The sequence below is a fragment of the Schistocerca serialis genome, chromosome 10 (genome assembly GCF_023864345.2).
Source record: "Schistocerca serialis cubense isolate TAMUIC-IGC-003099 chromosome 10, iqSchSeri2.2, whole genome shotgun sequence".
NCBI lineage: Eukaryota > Metazoa > Arthropoda > Insecta > Orthoptera > Acrididae > Schistocerca > Schistocerca serialis.
The window spans coordinates 153,314,115-153,327,562 of NC_064647.1; the positions used below are offsets into that span (position 1 = coordinate 153,314,115).

The window sequence follows — 13,448 nt, forward strand, 5'->3', positions numbered from 1 at the left end:
TTAGTGATTACGTATAGTTATTCGAGTTTTCTTCTATGGCGTCTGCGTTTTCTCTCACCTGATCACATGCTGAAGATCGCACTATAATTTCACTCACGAAGGATAAGCGCATTTTCAAATCACGAATTTTTTCTTCAGATTTTCGTGTTCTTTGCGTCAATTGCTTGGATCACTATCACTCTTCTGTTGCTGATTGTAGATATTTTACCGATAACTGTGATTTAAAGTTGTAACTACTGTGTGTTCACTTTATGCCTCTTGCTATTTGGTTTCTTTGCGTATATATTGGCCTGGCAAACAAAAACTGGTCGTCTCTCGGTGAGACCACAGTGTCCTTGAAACTCCTATTAATTTATGATGAAAATTTTCTGAATGCGGTGGCGCGTCATAACGGTCAACTGCCGTCAATGAATAACACTGACGTTTCACATACGGTTGCAGTGTCATTCATTTCTGCCATTTTTCCAGAAAATTTTTGTGTGAAATATGTATTATCTTAAGACATTCGACACAAATTTATCTTGATTGCGATGTGAAGAAGCCGCTATGAAACTGCATACGACTGCTGAACGACGAACCATTTCCCAATGCACGAAGAGTATAGAGAAAATTGTGATAATTTTGACTTTCGCTGGAGCCACAGTGTTGGTGATTTTTTTTTCAATAACGTTGCCGCCATTTGATTGTAATAATTTTTATTTCATTGTTATGTGATCTAGGTTTCGCCTTCATATCGTTTCCAAGTACATATAAACAACTTTTTGTACTTGAAAAACGCTAAAGGCCGAAACCTGAATCGTATAACAATAAAATAAAAATTATGACGATCAAATGGCGGCAGCGTCATTAAAAAAAGGTGAGAGATAGAAAGGGTAGTCTATAAGGGATGTTACATTTCTAAAAGTGTAGGACATAAAAAGTTAAATTTTGCGAAATATGTAAAAATTCTTTCAGAAATAATCCGCGTTCAGGCGTATATGACGTTTCGTGATATCAGATCACATCATCAGGTTAACATCTACGGGATAAGAAACATGCGATCGACATTATGATAAAAAGAAACCATTCCTATCCTAATTAACTGAGTAGTATTTGACAACGAATATGAAATACACACATATCAGTAACACTTTAAGTCAAGATACTGAAAGGTGGGGGCTCAACCTCCACAAAATATTAGGTTGGCGCATAAATTCGTAGTGTCTTGTTTTGCATGTTGGTATTCCGTTTGCTATGGATTTATTTATCTATTATCAATTTTTATTTGTAGTTCACTGTTGCCTTTTTTAGCTTACATATTGTTCTTTTGTTGTGTCGGCATTGTGACTAGAGATGTGGACGCAAGAAAATGGAGTGCCTAGTGGAGAAGTAGGAACGTTTCCGACATTTTCTTGTTTAAGTTCAGTAGAGGTGTGACAGCAGCGAATGCAGCCAGAAACACTGGCACCGTGTTTGAGGATAATGCCACTGGACAGAGTACGAAAACAAAATGTTTTTCTCTTTATAAAAACGAGCGCTTTGACATTAGTGACTCATTCAGGAAGACACGTTCAGGAAGACCAGCGGATTTTGATGAAGATCCTGTAAACGCGTTAATGCACAACGATTCACCTCAGTGTACTCGAGAACTCAAATGTGTTGGACTGTGACCATTCCACCAACGTGCACCCGTTTCAAGCAGTGGGAAAGGTTCAAAAATCTGGTGTACAGGTACCGCATGCTCTAAGCCAAAAATCACAAAAACGAGCCGGTGGCCATATCTGCATCTCTGTTTGTCCGCCATAAATCGGCTTGTGTCGTTACTACACCTACATCTACATCTACATTTATACTCCGCAAGCCACCCAACGGTGTGTGGTGGAGGGCACTTTACGTGCCACTGTCATTACCTCCCATTTCTGTTCCAGTCGCGTATGGTTCGCGGGAAGAACGACTGTCTGAAAGCCTCCGTACGCGCTCGAATCTCTCTAATTTTACATTCGTGATCTCCCCGGGAGGTATAAGTAGGGGGAAGCAATATATTCGATACCTCATCCAGAAACGCACCCTCTCGAAACCTGGACAGCAAGCTACACCGCGATGCAGAGCGCCTCTCTTGCAGAGTCTGCCACTTGAGTTTGCTAAACATCTCCGTAACGCTATCACGGTTACCAAATAACCCTGTAACGAAACGCGCCGCTCTTCTTTGGATCTTCTCTATCTCCTCCGTCAACTAATGACGAGAAATGGTATCCGTAGAAGGAAAAAAAAAGGAATTATTGAGCTCATGTTGAGCCCAAACCAAGTAGCAACTCCCCGTACAAAGAAATGCGCGCATCCAAAAAGGTAATGTCATGCATCTGTTGGAACAGCGACGGTGTGTACTACGATTTGCTTCCCCGAGATGCAACCATTACTTCTGACATTTATTGCCAACAGCTGAAACATCTTGCAGACGGAATCTAAGAACAACGACAAGGAAGAACGCTACTCCACGATAACGCAAGCCCGGGTTCTGCCAGACTAACATAAGAGGGGAGTTTGGTTGAGAGGTCAATTACCTTATTCGTCTGATCTTACAACCTCAGATTTTCACCTTTTCCACTCTCTATCGAACAACCTCGAAGGACCTTCCTTTCCGGATGAAAATACGCTCCGAACATGTCTCGACGAATTCCTCGTCTCAAAACCAAGTGATCTCTACAGTCGTGGAATCTAAAGTTACCCCAGACAATTGTCAATACAAAGGAGCATATATTATTAATGACAAAAGTCTTTGTTATGTGTATCTGTCGTTTTTATTATTCTTACGGGAAACCCTTCGAACTTACGTACCAACCCAATAAAATGCTGTTACCAGCAACAAGCAGAGCGTCATAGATCAAACTGATCAGGTGAAAACTGATCAACGTTAAAATTAAACTACACAAGAACGCTTAAGAAGAGTCAACTAGTAACGTTGAAAGTCCGATAGTTTAGAAAACTATGTATACCTGAAGATGTGGTTTGCTATCACGAAATCGGTTCTCGTCCTATATATAAAAGTATACACCGCTGAAAGCGGTTTCTTTCTGAAACATTGATTACCTAAGCTGCATTTGCCCTAAACAAAAACTATATATAAAAGACTGCCAACGGGAAAAAATGGTTCAAATGGCTCTGAGCACTATGGAACTTACCATCTGAGGTCATCAGTCCCCTAGAACTTAGAACTACTTAAACCTAACTAACCTAAGGACACCACACACATCCATGCCCGAGGCAGGATTCGAACCTGCGACCGTCGCGGTCGCGCGGTATCAGACTGAAGCGCCTAGAACCGCTCGGCTACGATGGCCGGCGGCTTGCCACACTGGCGTCGTTAGTTCTCATCATACAGTCGAAATTAAGCGCTCTCGGTCTTGGCTAACGTTTGGATGGGATACAGTTTGGAGCTGCGAGCGTTGTTGGAAAGGGCGAAGGGGTTGCACTCAGTGCTTGTGAGGACAATTGAGGAACTACTTGAGTAAGAAGTTGCGGCTCCTATCACGGAAAGCGACGACGGCCGACAGGTAGGGGTGCTGACCACATGCCCCTCCATATCTGCTAACAGGCGGAGGAGGATGACACAGCGGTCGGTCGGTTACAGAGTTTAAGATGAAGACATGCACACGTACACACACACACAAACACACACACACACACACACACACACACATATACACACACACAGACACACACACACACACACACACACACACACACACATATATATATATATATATATATATATACACAACCAGGTCTCGAGAAGCCAACGGTACCGACCGACAGTCATGTCATCCTCAGCCCATATATAACGTTTCGTCCCGATAACGTAGCATTCTTCGATCTGAAGCCGTTTGTTCGACAAATTAAACCAGTTATTTATCTGGTTCCTTATATTGTGATCATGAAAAGTAAATTTATAGTGAGTGTTTCCGGATAGCGTGCTTCGTTATTTGAAAACGTCAGGTTTGAGAAATAAAAACATCGTTACAAAAATAGTGAGAACGGTTGCTGTTTTTCCTCTTCAGCGATATTTTCAGAAACGGCTGCGGTGTTTCGAAGCCAATACCTGAAAATAAAAATCACTCGTCTACCACATCTGATATTACGTAGCGAGCGTTAGTTCGCTATAACTTTCAACGGTAGTAATAGGCTCTGTACGGCAATTATACTTCTTTATGCACTCAAATCCATGAATTGCTGCACCAACACAACCTATCTCTTTCCATTCTTTTTCTTTCTTTCTTTTTTGTGACCTAACTAAAAAATTTCGCTTTTTCACCGGGCCCCTATACTAATTCTTTACTTTCACGTGTAAACATTGCGTGATGTGTAAATATGAACGAAAGCAAATCTGCAGTAGTATTGACCATACTGAACTAGTTTTATTGAAAATAAAGCTACCTAAATTTGGCAGCTTGCCTATCGACCTCTGACTTAAAGGTAGCTATTAATTGACACGTGTTTTAGTGAATCATTAGAAGGATCAAAAAAGTCCTGTCGGTATTTCGATTGCTCGATAGCCAGAAAGGTGGTGAAATGAATGATATCGTTGCTACGCTAAGTTAGAGTATAGTTTATCAAAAACTGGTTCAAATGGCTCTGAGCACTATGGGACTTAACTTTTGAACTTAGAACTGCTTAAACCTAACTAACCTAAGGACATCACACACATCCATGCCCGAGGCAGGATTCGAACCTGCGACCGTAGTGGTCGCACGGTTCCAGACTGTAGCGCCTAGAACAGCTCGGCCACTCCGGCAGGCTACAGTTTATCCGTCAACTTCAACCTGTATTTTTAAAGCACATCGGATGCCCTTGGAAATCCACACGAACAACATTGCGATCCCTAATAGTGAATCTTTTTTTAGAACTCCTTTCCACAGTCGCAGTGAACAATACACAACAAATTTCAGCACCCCACTTGCAGTTACGCGACTTTTACGCAATACATTTTTTTGGGCCCATTTAGGTTGGGACATCGTGGTATATTCCCGCTTCTGCCCCTATAGTTTCATGAAGTTCCGTTCGGTGGCGGTGCTATACGCAGCCTTCAAAATTTCGGTGCGTTCCAAGCAGAGGCCTGTCACTGAGTTCATTTTGGCGGAAGCATCGCAGATATTTACGCTCGTTTTCGAAGAGTCTAGGGAGACCTGGCAGCGAACAAAAGCACGACGAGTCGTCCGGTGAGGTGCCTGTCATCTTCGTAACAAGATCGGGCAAACCTGTCCGATCTCCTACGTGCCAGCTGCCGGAACACAGTTGTCTCTCCTGCAGTGCTGGAACGTGCGGACACTCTCACTTGAGGTGATCGGAGAGTCACAATTAAACATCTCGCTGCACAACTGGACGTCTCTGCTGTTACTACTGACACACACTTCCACCATTTGGGGTTCTCAAAGTTGTGTGCCCTCTGGATTCCTCGCCGCCTAACAGGCCATAAAGAGCGACGAAGGACCATGCGAAATTGCTCAGTGCTATAAGACTGATAGTAACAGTTTTTCTCAAACATTGCCACAGTCGATGAATCATGGTTTCATCACTTCGAACCGGAAACAGAACTGTAGTCCGTGGTGTGATGCCACGCCATCTCTCCGAAGAAAAAATCTGAACCCTCAGCCGGTAAAGTGATGATGATGACGGACTTGTGGGACTCTGAAAGGGTCATTGTGTTTGGTGGTGTCCCTCTGGGTGCAACGATCAACTCTGTACTGCTCTACCTTCAGGTAACTGACGAAACGACTTTAGTGTGTATCTCACCACAAAAATGGAAAGGAACTTTTGTTTCTCCAAGACAACGCAAGGCCTCACGCAAGTCTGCGCACCCGAAAGGAGCTCAAAAAACTTCATTGCAACGTTCTTCGTCATCCTCCCTCTAGCCCGGATCTCACACCTTCCGAATTTTATCTGTTTGGCGCGATGAAGGATGCACTCTGTAGGGAGCTGTGCGTGGATGACGACGGGGAGGTCATTGATGCAGCAAGACATTGGCACTCGACGGAATAGTAGCGGCTCCGGTAGAGAGGCATGAGGATATACAGGACCTCCCAATAAGGTCGTCGCACTGAACTTCGATAATGTTGAAAAATAGGGTCTTTCAGTCAACAGAGTCAGGATAATGTGGTGTATTGGGAATCTGATTAAAGCCAACCTGCTTTCACATATACAGTATATATATATATATATATATATATATATATATATATATATATATATATATAAGTACTTAGTGAAGCCACTTGTATATAGAAGGACATAATATAATTTTCAGCTTTTTAACATGATGCAGAACCCCTCTCTTGCAGTGTCTGCAGCTGACATTGGATGAGCATCAACCAGACGCTTGACGCCAGACTCACGAGAGTTTTGTAAGCTACTTCAGTTGTGAGTGGACTGCATTGCCTTAGAGTACTTCGAATGGTCCTCAGTTTATTGACTTGCCGTCTTGCAGCTTTTTGCGATTGATCGACTTTTAAGTCGCTCAATACACATCGTCATAGACATTTTATTGATGTGATTACTCCCAGTGACTTTCGTGTAAACATAAAATAATGGCGGAATAGCAGTACTTGTTTCATTAAAACGTTCAATTCAATGTTTCTTCAGACATGCATGCACGTCTAAAGGAACAGGTACCGCAGCGACAACAGCCATCAACATTACAGGAAATGTATTCGCACTCGCGAATGCGAACCACATTTGGCTGTATATTGTAATGACGACAACGAAAATTTGTGCCGAGCCGGTACTCGAACTCTGTCGCGAGCGGCCGTCTTACCATTAAGCTACCCGATCACGACTCATGGGCAGATATAAACTTCCATGCATTCATATCTAGAGAAACGTTGCATCGTACTCCTTACAACACAGGCCCTGTTGTCTCGCATTACTTCTCCAATATCACACCCTCTTCTCTCAGTAAATTTTTCTTTCCAGACGAGATAATATATAACGTATGAGTGTACGTTATGACACATGGATGGCGTCTTATGGAAGTTTCGATCCGGCAGTGATTCTTGCTCTGATGGCCGAAGCGGTTAAGGAGACTGGTCGCATAAAGTGGAAAATCCGGTTTCGGGCCCTGTCGGGCGCTGTCGGGAGTGGCCGGGTGACCATCCGGGCTGCCATGCGCTGTTTCCATTTTTATGGGTGCACTCAGCCTCGTGATGCCAATTGAGGAGCTACTCGACCGAATAGTAGCGGCTCCGGTCAAAGAAAACCATCACAACGACGGGGAGAGTGGTGTGCTGACCCGACACCCCTCCTATCTGCATCCTCAGCCCAGGATGATACGGCGGTCGGATGGTCCCGATGGGCCACTTGTGGCCTGAAGACGGAGTGCCCTGATCTGGCCCAAATTTTCGTTGGCGGCATTCCAATATAAAGCCGAAGGAGTTTCATACTCGCAAATGGAAATACATTTCCTATACAGTAATTGTACTTTATGGCAGTTGATGTGCAGCACCGTATTTTTGTTTATGTTGACCACGTGATGATCGTCTGTAGTTATTCACGAATTCTCTTCAATTATCTAGCGTTGCGAATTCCGTGTACATAATCGTCAGCGATATTGTCATTTCAGTAGTCAGGGAGACGAGTTTCTTCAAATGGAGATGGAATAGTTCATTGTGCCATTAAACTAACAAGTACAGGGTTCCTTTTGACCTTCTACTAACAAACAAAAGAATACTGGACATAGGAATTAAAAATTAAGTAGAAATAAATTCCAGCAGTTATTTGCTTCGCGATAAGTGGGTCTAGAGACGTTATTGAGTTCATGTCAATCTCCTCCTCCTCATCGTCATCCTCTTCCCCCTCTCTCTGTCTGTCTTCTCCTGCCCACTGCCCATCTTCACCTTGCCTCTGTTCATCTCCACCTGGCCCCTCTCTTGTCCTCCTTCCCCTCTCTATGCCCTTCTCTTCCTCTCCCCTCTCTCTGCCCATCTTCACGTCATGCCATTCTCTGTCCATTTTCTCCTGTCCCTCTGTCTGTTGATCTCCTCTGCTACACTCTTTCTACTTACATCTTCCTCTACCTGCCCCTGTCCATCTCTCCCTCTTTCCTTCCTCTCTCCCCCCATCATTTCCTTAACTGTGCTCATCTCCTCTCCCCTCGCTATCTCTTCGTCTTCCCTTCTCAACGTAATCAACGTCTCTTTAATAGGATGCTGGTAATTCTTACAGCTACAGTACTTTTTATGAGTTTCATGTGGCCCACCACGAAATCTTCTCTTGAGCCAATGGCTTCATCTTTCAGCTCTATTCATGTTATGTATATCTGTTAATCCTTTCTCGTGAGGATCACACAGTGGATAGCAATGCTGAACATTCGGATGAACAACGGTTCTGTGAGCCACCACTTTTATCGTGCTGTACACAATATTATTCAGCTGTCCCTACCGCTCTCGTTTTATGTGAACCGCAGTATTATAACTGGCCTTCATAAACTACATGAGTGTTTTTCATAGTCTCTCACTCGCTAAGTGCAAACTATCAGTACTATGTAAAAAGTGAACAAGACCTTTTTGTAGGAAATTTCATGTAATTATAATTTGTACCGCGGTGTGTTTTCGCTAGAGGCCGTAGTTTCCGAGTTATCCAAGATAAACTAACAAAAATGACATTCAAACGCACACCCACTACCATACTCAACCCCCTGTGGCCAGCATTTCTAGTATGTTGTTCATTCCACTCTCTTTGAATAAGTATTTGCGACTGCATCAATTGCTTCCCACATTCGATACTATTTAGTCTTCACTGACTGGCCTTACTGCACCACCAGCGTAGTCAACCACTTAGAAATTGTAGAAGTGACGTTAGTGTAAATTTTATTTCACAGTTTTGAGAATTTTAACAGCATAAAATATACAATTCCATCTTTGTATTCGTCATGATTTCTGACTGTGGAACTATTGCTCTTATAATGGTTAATCACGGACATGTTTAGATTAATAATGTTGACAAAGTAGACGACTATGCTGGTGGCGTAATAGTCCAGTCAACGGACACCGAAAAGGTCGAATGTCGGGAACAGCTCATGTAGTCGGAAATTTTTGAACGGTGGTAGGAGAGAGTGTCACGAACAACTTACTAGAATTCCGGACTGCTGAAGGATAAATGTTGGATGAAGGTGCGTTTGAAGGTCACTTATTTAGTTTTTTTTTAAGTAACTCGAAAACAGAGGGCTCCAGTGAAAACTTATCTTCTGACAAAATGTAACTATATTGAACGTCACAAAAAGTCCTATTCATTTTTCTGTAGCACTAATAGTTTGTGTGTAGCGAGCGGGAGAATATGAAGGCCAGTTGTAACATTGCAGGCTGCATTAAAGGAAAGCGGTAGGAGCAACTGACCCATCCTGTATATCCTTACAATTCTTGCGACGAATCGCAACCAGGAATCTTGTTTTTCTACAACTAGTTACTAGCTGGTCGATCCCGTTCATGTCGCTTCTAAATATTTAGCGCTTTTTACTTTTGCTAGTGATGGCTCAACAATCTTATAATGCGACAGTAACCGATGTCTTCACCTTTTTACGGCGAGTACGTTACATTTGACGAGGGTGTAATGTACGTCCCAGCGCCAAGCATCGGAGCACTGATTCTCTCTTGCATTTCGCTACAACTTTCTGAAGTTGCGAATTTTTTGTGTACTACAGCATGATCGTCGAATTGCATCACCAACCTTCCGCCATTATGCACCGCATAATTTGTATACCTTGTGATCAAAGCCCGTTTAGGTTCAGACCACTTCCGCCCGATAAGACAGTTGTCTTGTATCTATTGGTTACATTAATTTTAAACCCGTCATATTATCCGGTCCTGTACTGATGTTCAAATGTGTGTGAAATCTTATGGGACTTAACAGCTAAAGCCATCAATCCCTAAGCTTACACACCACTTAACCTAAATTATCCTAAGGACAAACACACACACACCCTTGCCCGAGAGAGGACTCGAACCTCCGCCGGGACTCCTGTACTGATGTTTTATTTTTTGTTACGAGACAGTTCGGAAGTGTGTGTCACGAATTCTGAAAGCCAAGGAATATGACGCTAACTTAGTCACAGGCTTCTGGGTCTCTTTGTCGAATAGAGCGACCTGAGTTTCACAGCGTCAATAGATAACTATTGATTCCTGGAAAGGAAAATTTCGCAGTCGAGAAAGATCCAGAAAATGAAGCAGAACACGTGTTACTTTATTCTACAAGAGACTGGAGTGAGCGATACAGACTCATCGTTAACTGCAACTGTCTGACATTGCTTCTTGAAAACAGGAAGGAACTGAGCGTTTTGAAGTCACTTTGGACACTTGTGAGCTCCAACGTCCTGCGGTACACCGAGGACCATTCAACCACTCCAACATGAGCCCCGACTAGAACACCCTCTTCAGAAAGTCCGTGGTGCTCACTTCTGTATCTAACAGACCTATGATCATTCGTGCAGCCCTTCCTTGTAAAAGTACGATAACCGTTCTTGGACATGGCTGGTATGAAATGAACATTAAAATGAAAATTAAAATATCTGCAGGAGTGTCTTTTGCAATTTAAGTGACAGCTGCATTAGTTTTAATTTTCATTTAATACTGAACAGTCCAAGTCCTTGTAACTATTTATTACAAGGATGGCTATACAAACATTATCTGGTTCAAATGGCTCCGAGCACTACGCGACTTAAAAGCGGAGGTCATCAGTCCCCTAGAACTTAGAATTACTTAAACGTAACCAACCTAAGGACATCACACACATCCATGCCAGAGGCAGGATTCGAACCTGCGACCGTAGTCCAGACTAGAACCGCTCGGCCACTCCGGCCGGCACATTATCTGGTATTTATCCCGTACACGTGATCAAGTTTTTACTAAGCAGTCTCCTTCAATTTTCGCAGTATTCTACGATAGAATCGGAATATGCCACATGTCCTACCTGTAACTGGCTCTATGTCATCGTTAGATTTTTTATCCCAACCTACTGTAGTACCCAGGTAGTTGTATGAGCCGACCGATTCCGGTTGTTATTCATTAGCCGGCCGAAGTGGCCGTGCGGTTAAAGGCGTTACAGTCTGGAACTGCAAGACCGCTACGGTCGCAGGTCCGAATCCTGCCTCGGGCATGGATGTTTGTGATGTCCTTAGGTTAGTTAGGTTTCACTAGTTCTAAGTTCTAGGGGACTAATGACCTCAGCAGTTGAGTCCCATAGTGCTCAGAGCCATTTGAACCATTTTTTTTTGTTATTCATTGTTATTGCAGTCGTAGAATTTTATGCCTTTGCGTTTTCTGAAAACGATAGGAATCAAATCTCCATGTGGCGATTGCGATTGAAGTGTTCTGCCGTTTCCGTGAATTTCTTTACGTAACTGCCGGAATGGTTGCTGTTATACTACCAATCACATCCGTACCTAACTAGACCTATAAGTACGTGAATGACTATAGGTGTAAGTACGTTTTCTGTTCTTAAACTGCAGTGCTGTATGCTCCTTATACTTGTGAAACTGGTCCGCAAATGTATCCAACAAACGTCTAATTGTTATAAAGAGCACTCCTTGCTTCAATGGCGCACCATCCCAACGTGCACAAATGAAATATGTAGGAGCAACGCCATCCACATTCTGTGTATAAGAAAAGATTGTGAAGAAGATTCGCATTCAGAAATTGGTCCATGGGTTCATGGTAGTCTTTCTGAACACAAGCAACGTCTGACAGGCCGATTGTGATTAGCACTGAGAGGACAGCCCAGTCACGTATTTCGAGTCGGGAAATGGGCTGATTTTCATCAAGGCAAGTGTCCACGCGTAGGGTGAGACGACTTTTGGATCATCACGGATTGTCAACACGGTGACCATTGTTCCTTGACCATAGGAGTGGAGAGATATGTGGCGGTAGTGATGTGTCCAACGACCACAATTTACACAGGAGCCACTCTGTACTGGTTCTATGAACAACGTTATTGTGCACTTACCCTTGTGTGGAAGCTCAAAAGACGACATATGCTGCCAGTTTGCATCGTTTTCACCAAACGAGACTGGCACCTAGCTCGATGGTATGGGTTGTCTTCGATTGAACAACATGACAATGTCTGTTTCGCATAGCAGGTGATTTGGACAGCCGTGTTACACTTGTGAAGTGTTTGGAACGGTGGATGTGTCATATTTTGCCCATTTCATATATTGCCCATTACTGATCTGATCTAACCTGATACAGAGGTGTTCGACTGTTTGCCCTGCCCAGAATTTAGTTCAGATCTCTCACCCAGAGAAAACACCTGTTCGTGCACTGTTGAGAGACCAGCACACCACCACTCGCCAGCCACCATGACTGATTAAAAAAATGGTTCAAATGGCTGTGAGCACTATAGGACTTAACATCTGAGGCCATCAGTCCCCTAGAACTTAGAACCACTTAAACCTAACTAACCTAAGGACATCACACACATCCATGCACGACGCAGGATTCGAACCTGCGACCGTAGACGTCGCGTGGTTCCTGACTGTAGCGCCTAGAACCGCTCGGCCACTACGGCAGGCACATGACTGATGAATTCCGGCTTGGGGCTGACGTTGCATGGAATGCCGAACCACTATCATCCAAGCTCTATTTAAATTGGTGCCAAGGCTTGTTAAACCCGTTGCTGCTGCCGGAGTACTCAGTTCTGTGTGCTGAATTTCGCACCAATAAACCCCAATGGCCGGCTGATGTGGCCGAGCGGTTCTAGGCGCTCCAGTCTGGAACCGCGCGACCGCTACGGTCGCAGATTCGAATCCTACTTCCGACATGGGTGTGTGTGATGTCCTTAGGTTAGTTAGGTATAAGTAGTTCTAAGTTCTAGGGGACTGATGACCTCAGATGTTAAGTCCCATAGTGCTCAGAACCATTTGAACCAAACCCCAATGACCTACAAATCGGTCATGTATTTTTGACATTAAGTTGCGTAGTTATAGGTAAATGAAATGATTTGATGCTATTATTGGACTGGAGACCCCATCTGGGATGATTCGGCTTCCCAGTTCAAATCTTTATGTTTGACAGTACTTCGGCGACTTGTGCGTCTATGATGATGAAATGAAGCTAAGGACACCACAGTAACGCTGTCCCAGAGCAGATAAAACCGACCCGGTCAGGATTCGAGCCCTAGATTTCATGTTTTAGAGGCCGCAATATGTAAAATTCCGTTAGTTAGCTAACCTCCTTGTGTTACAATCTCAATGGTCAGGACTCTGCTACTGCTACTACGACTAATACTACTAGCCTTATGAGGGCACTGGCGCGCAGGAACGATTTTAAGGTCTCACACAGACAATACCGCATCATTTCAACGTTGCCATAAAGTAAAGAGATGGTTCGCGCCATTGTGTGGTACACATTCACAATTTCACTTCACTCTGTTTCGACGTACCTGCTGTCCGCGAAGTACCATATACATTCTTACACCTTTTATTTGTTTTTAAA

General features: G+C 43.5%; 1 protein-coding gene across 1 annotated transcript in view; it reads left to right on the forward strand.

Annotated features, from left to right (window-relative positions):
• The window catches only part of LOC126424852 (connectin-like), a 746,266-nt gene that overhangs the window by 431 nt on the left and 732,387 nt on the right, over positions 1–13,448 (forward strand). The gene's annotated exons all lie outside the window — the stretch shown is intronic.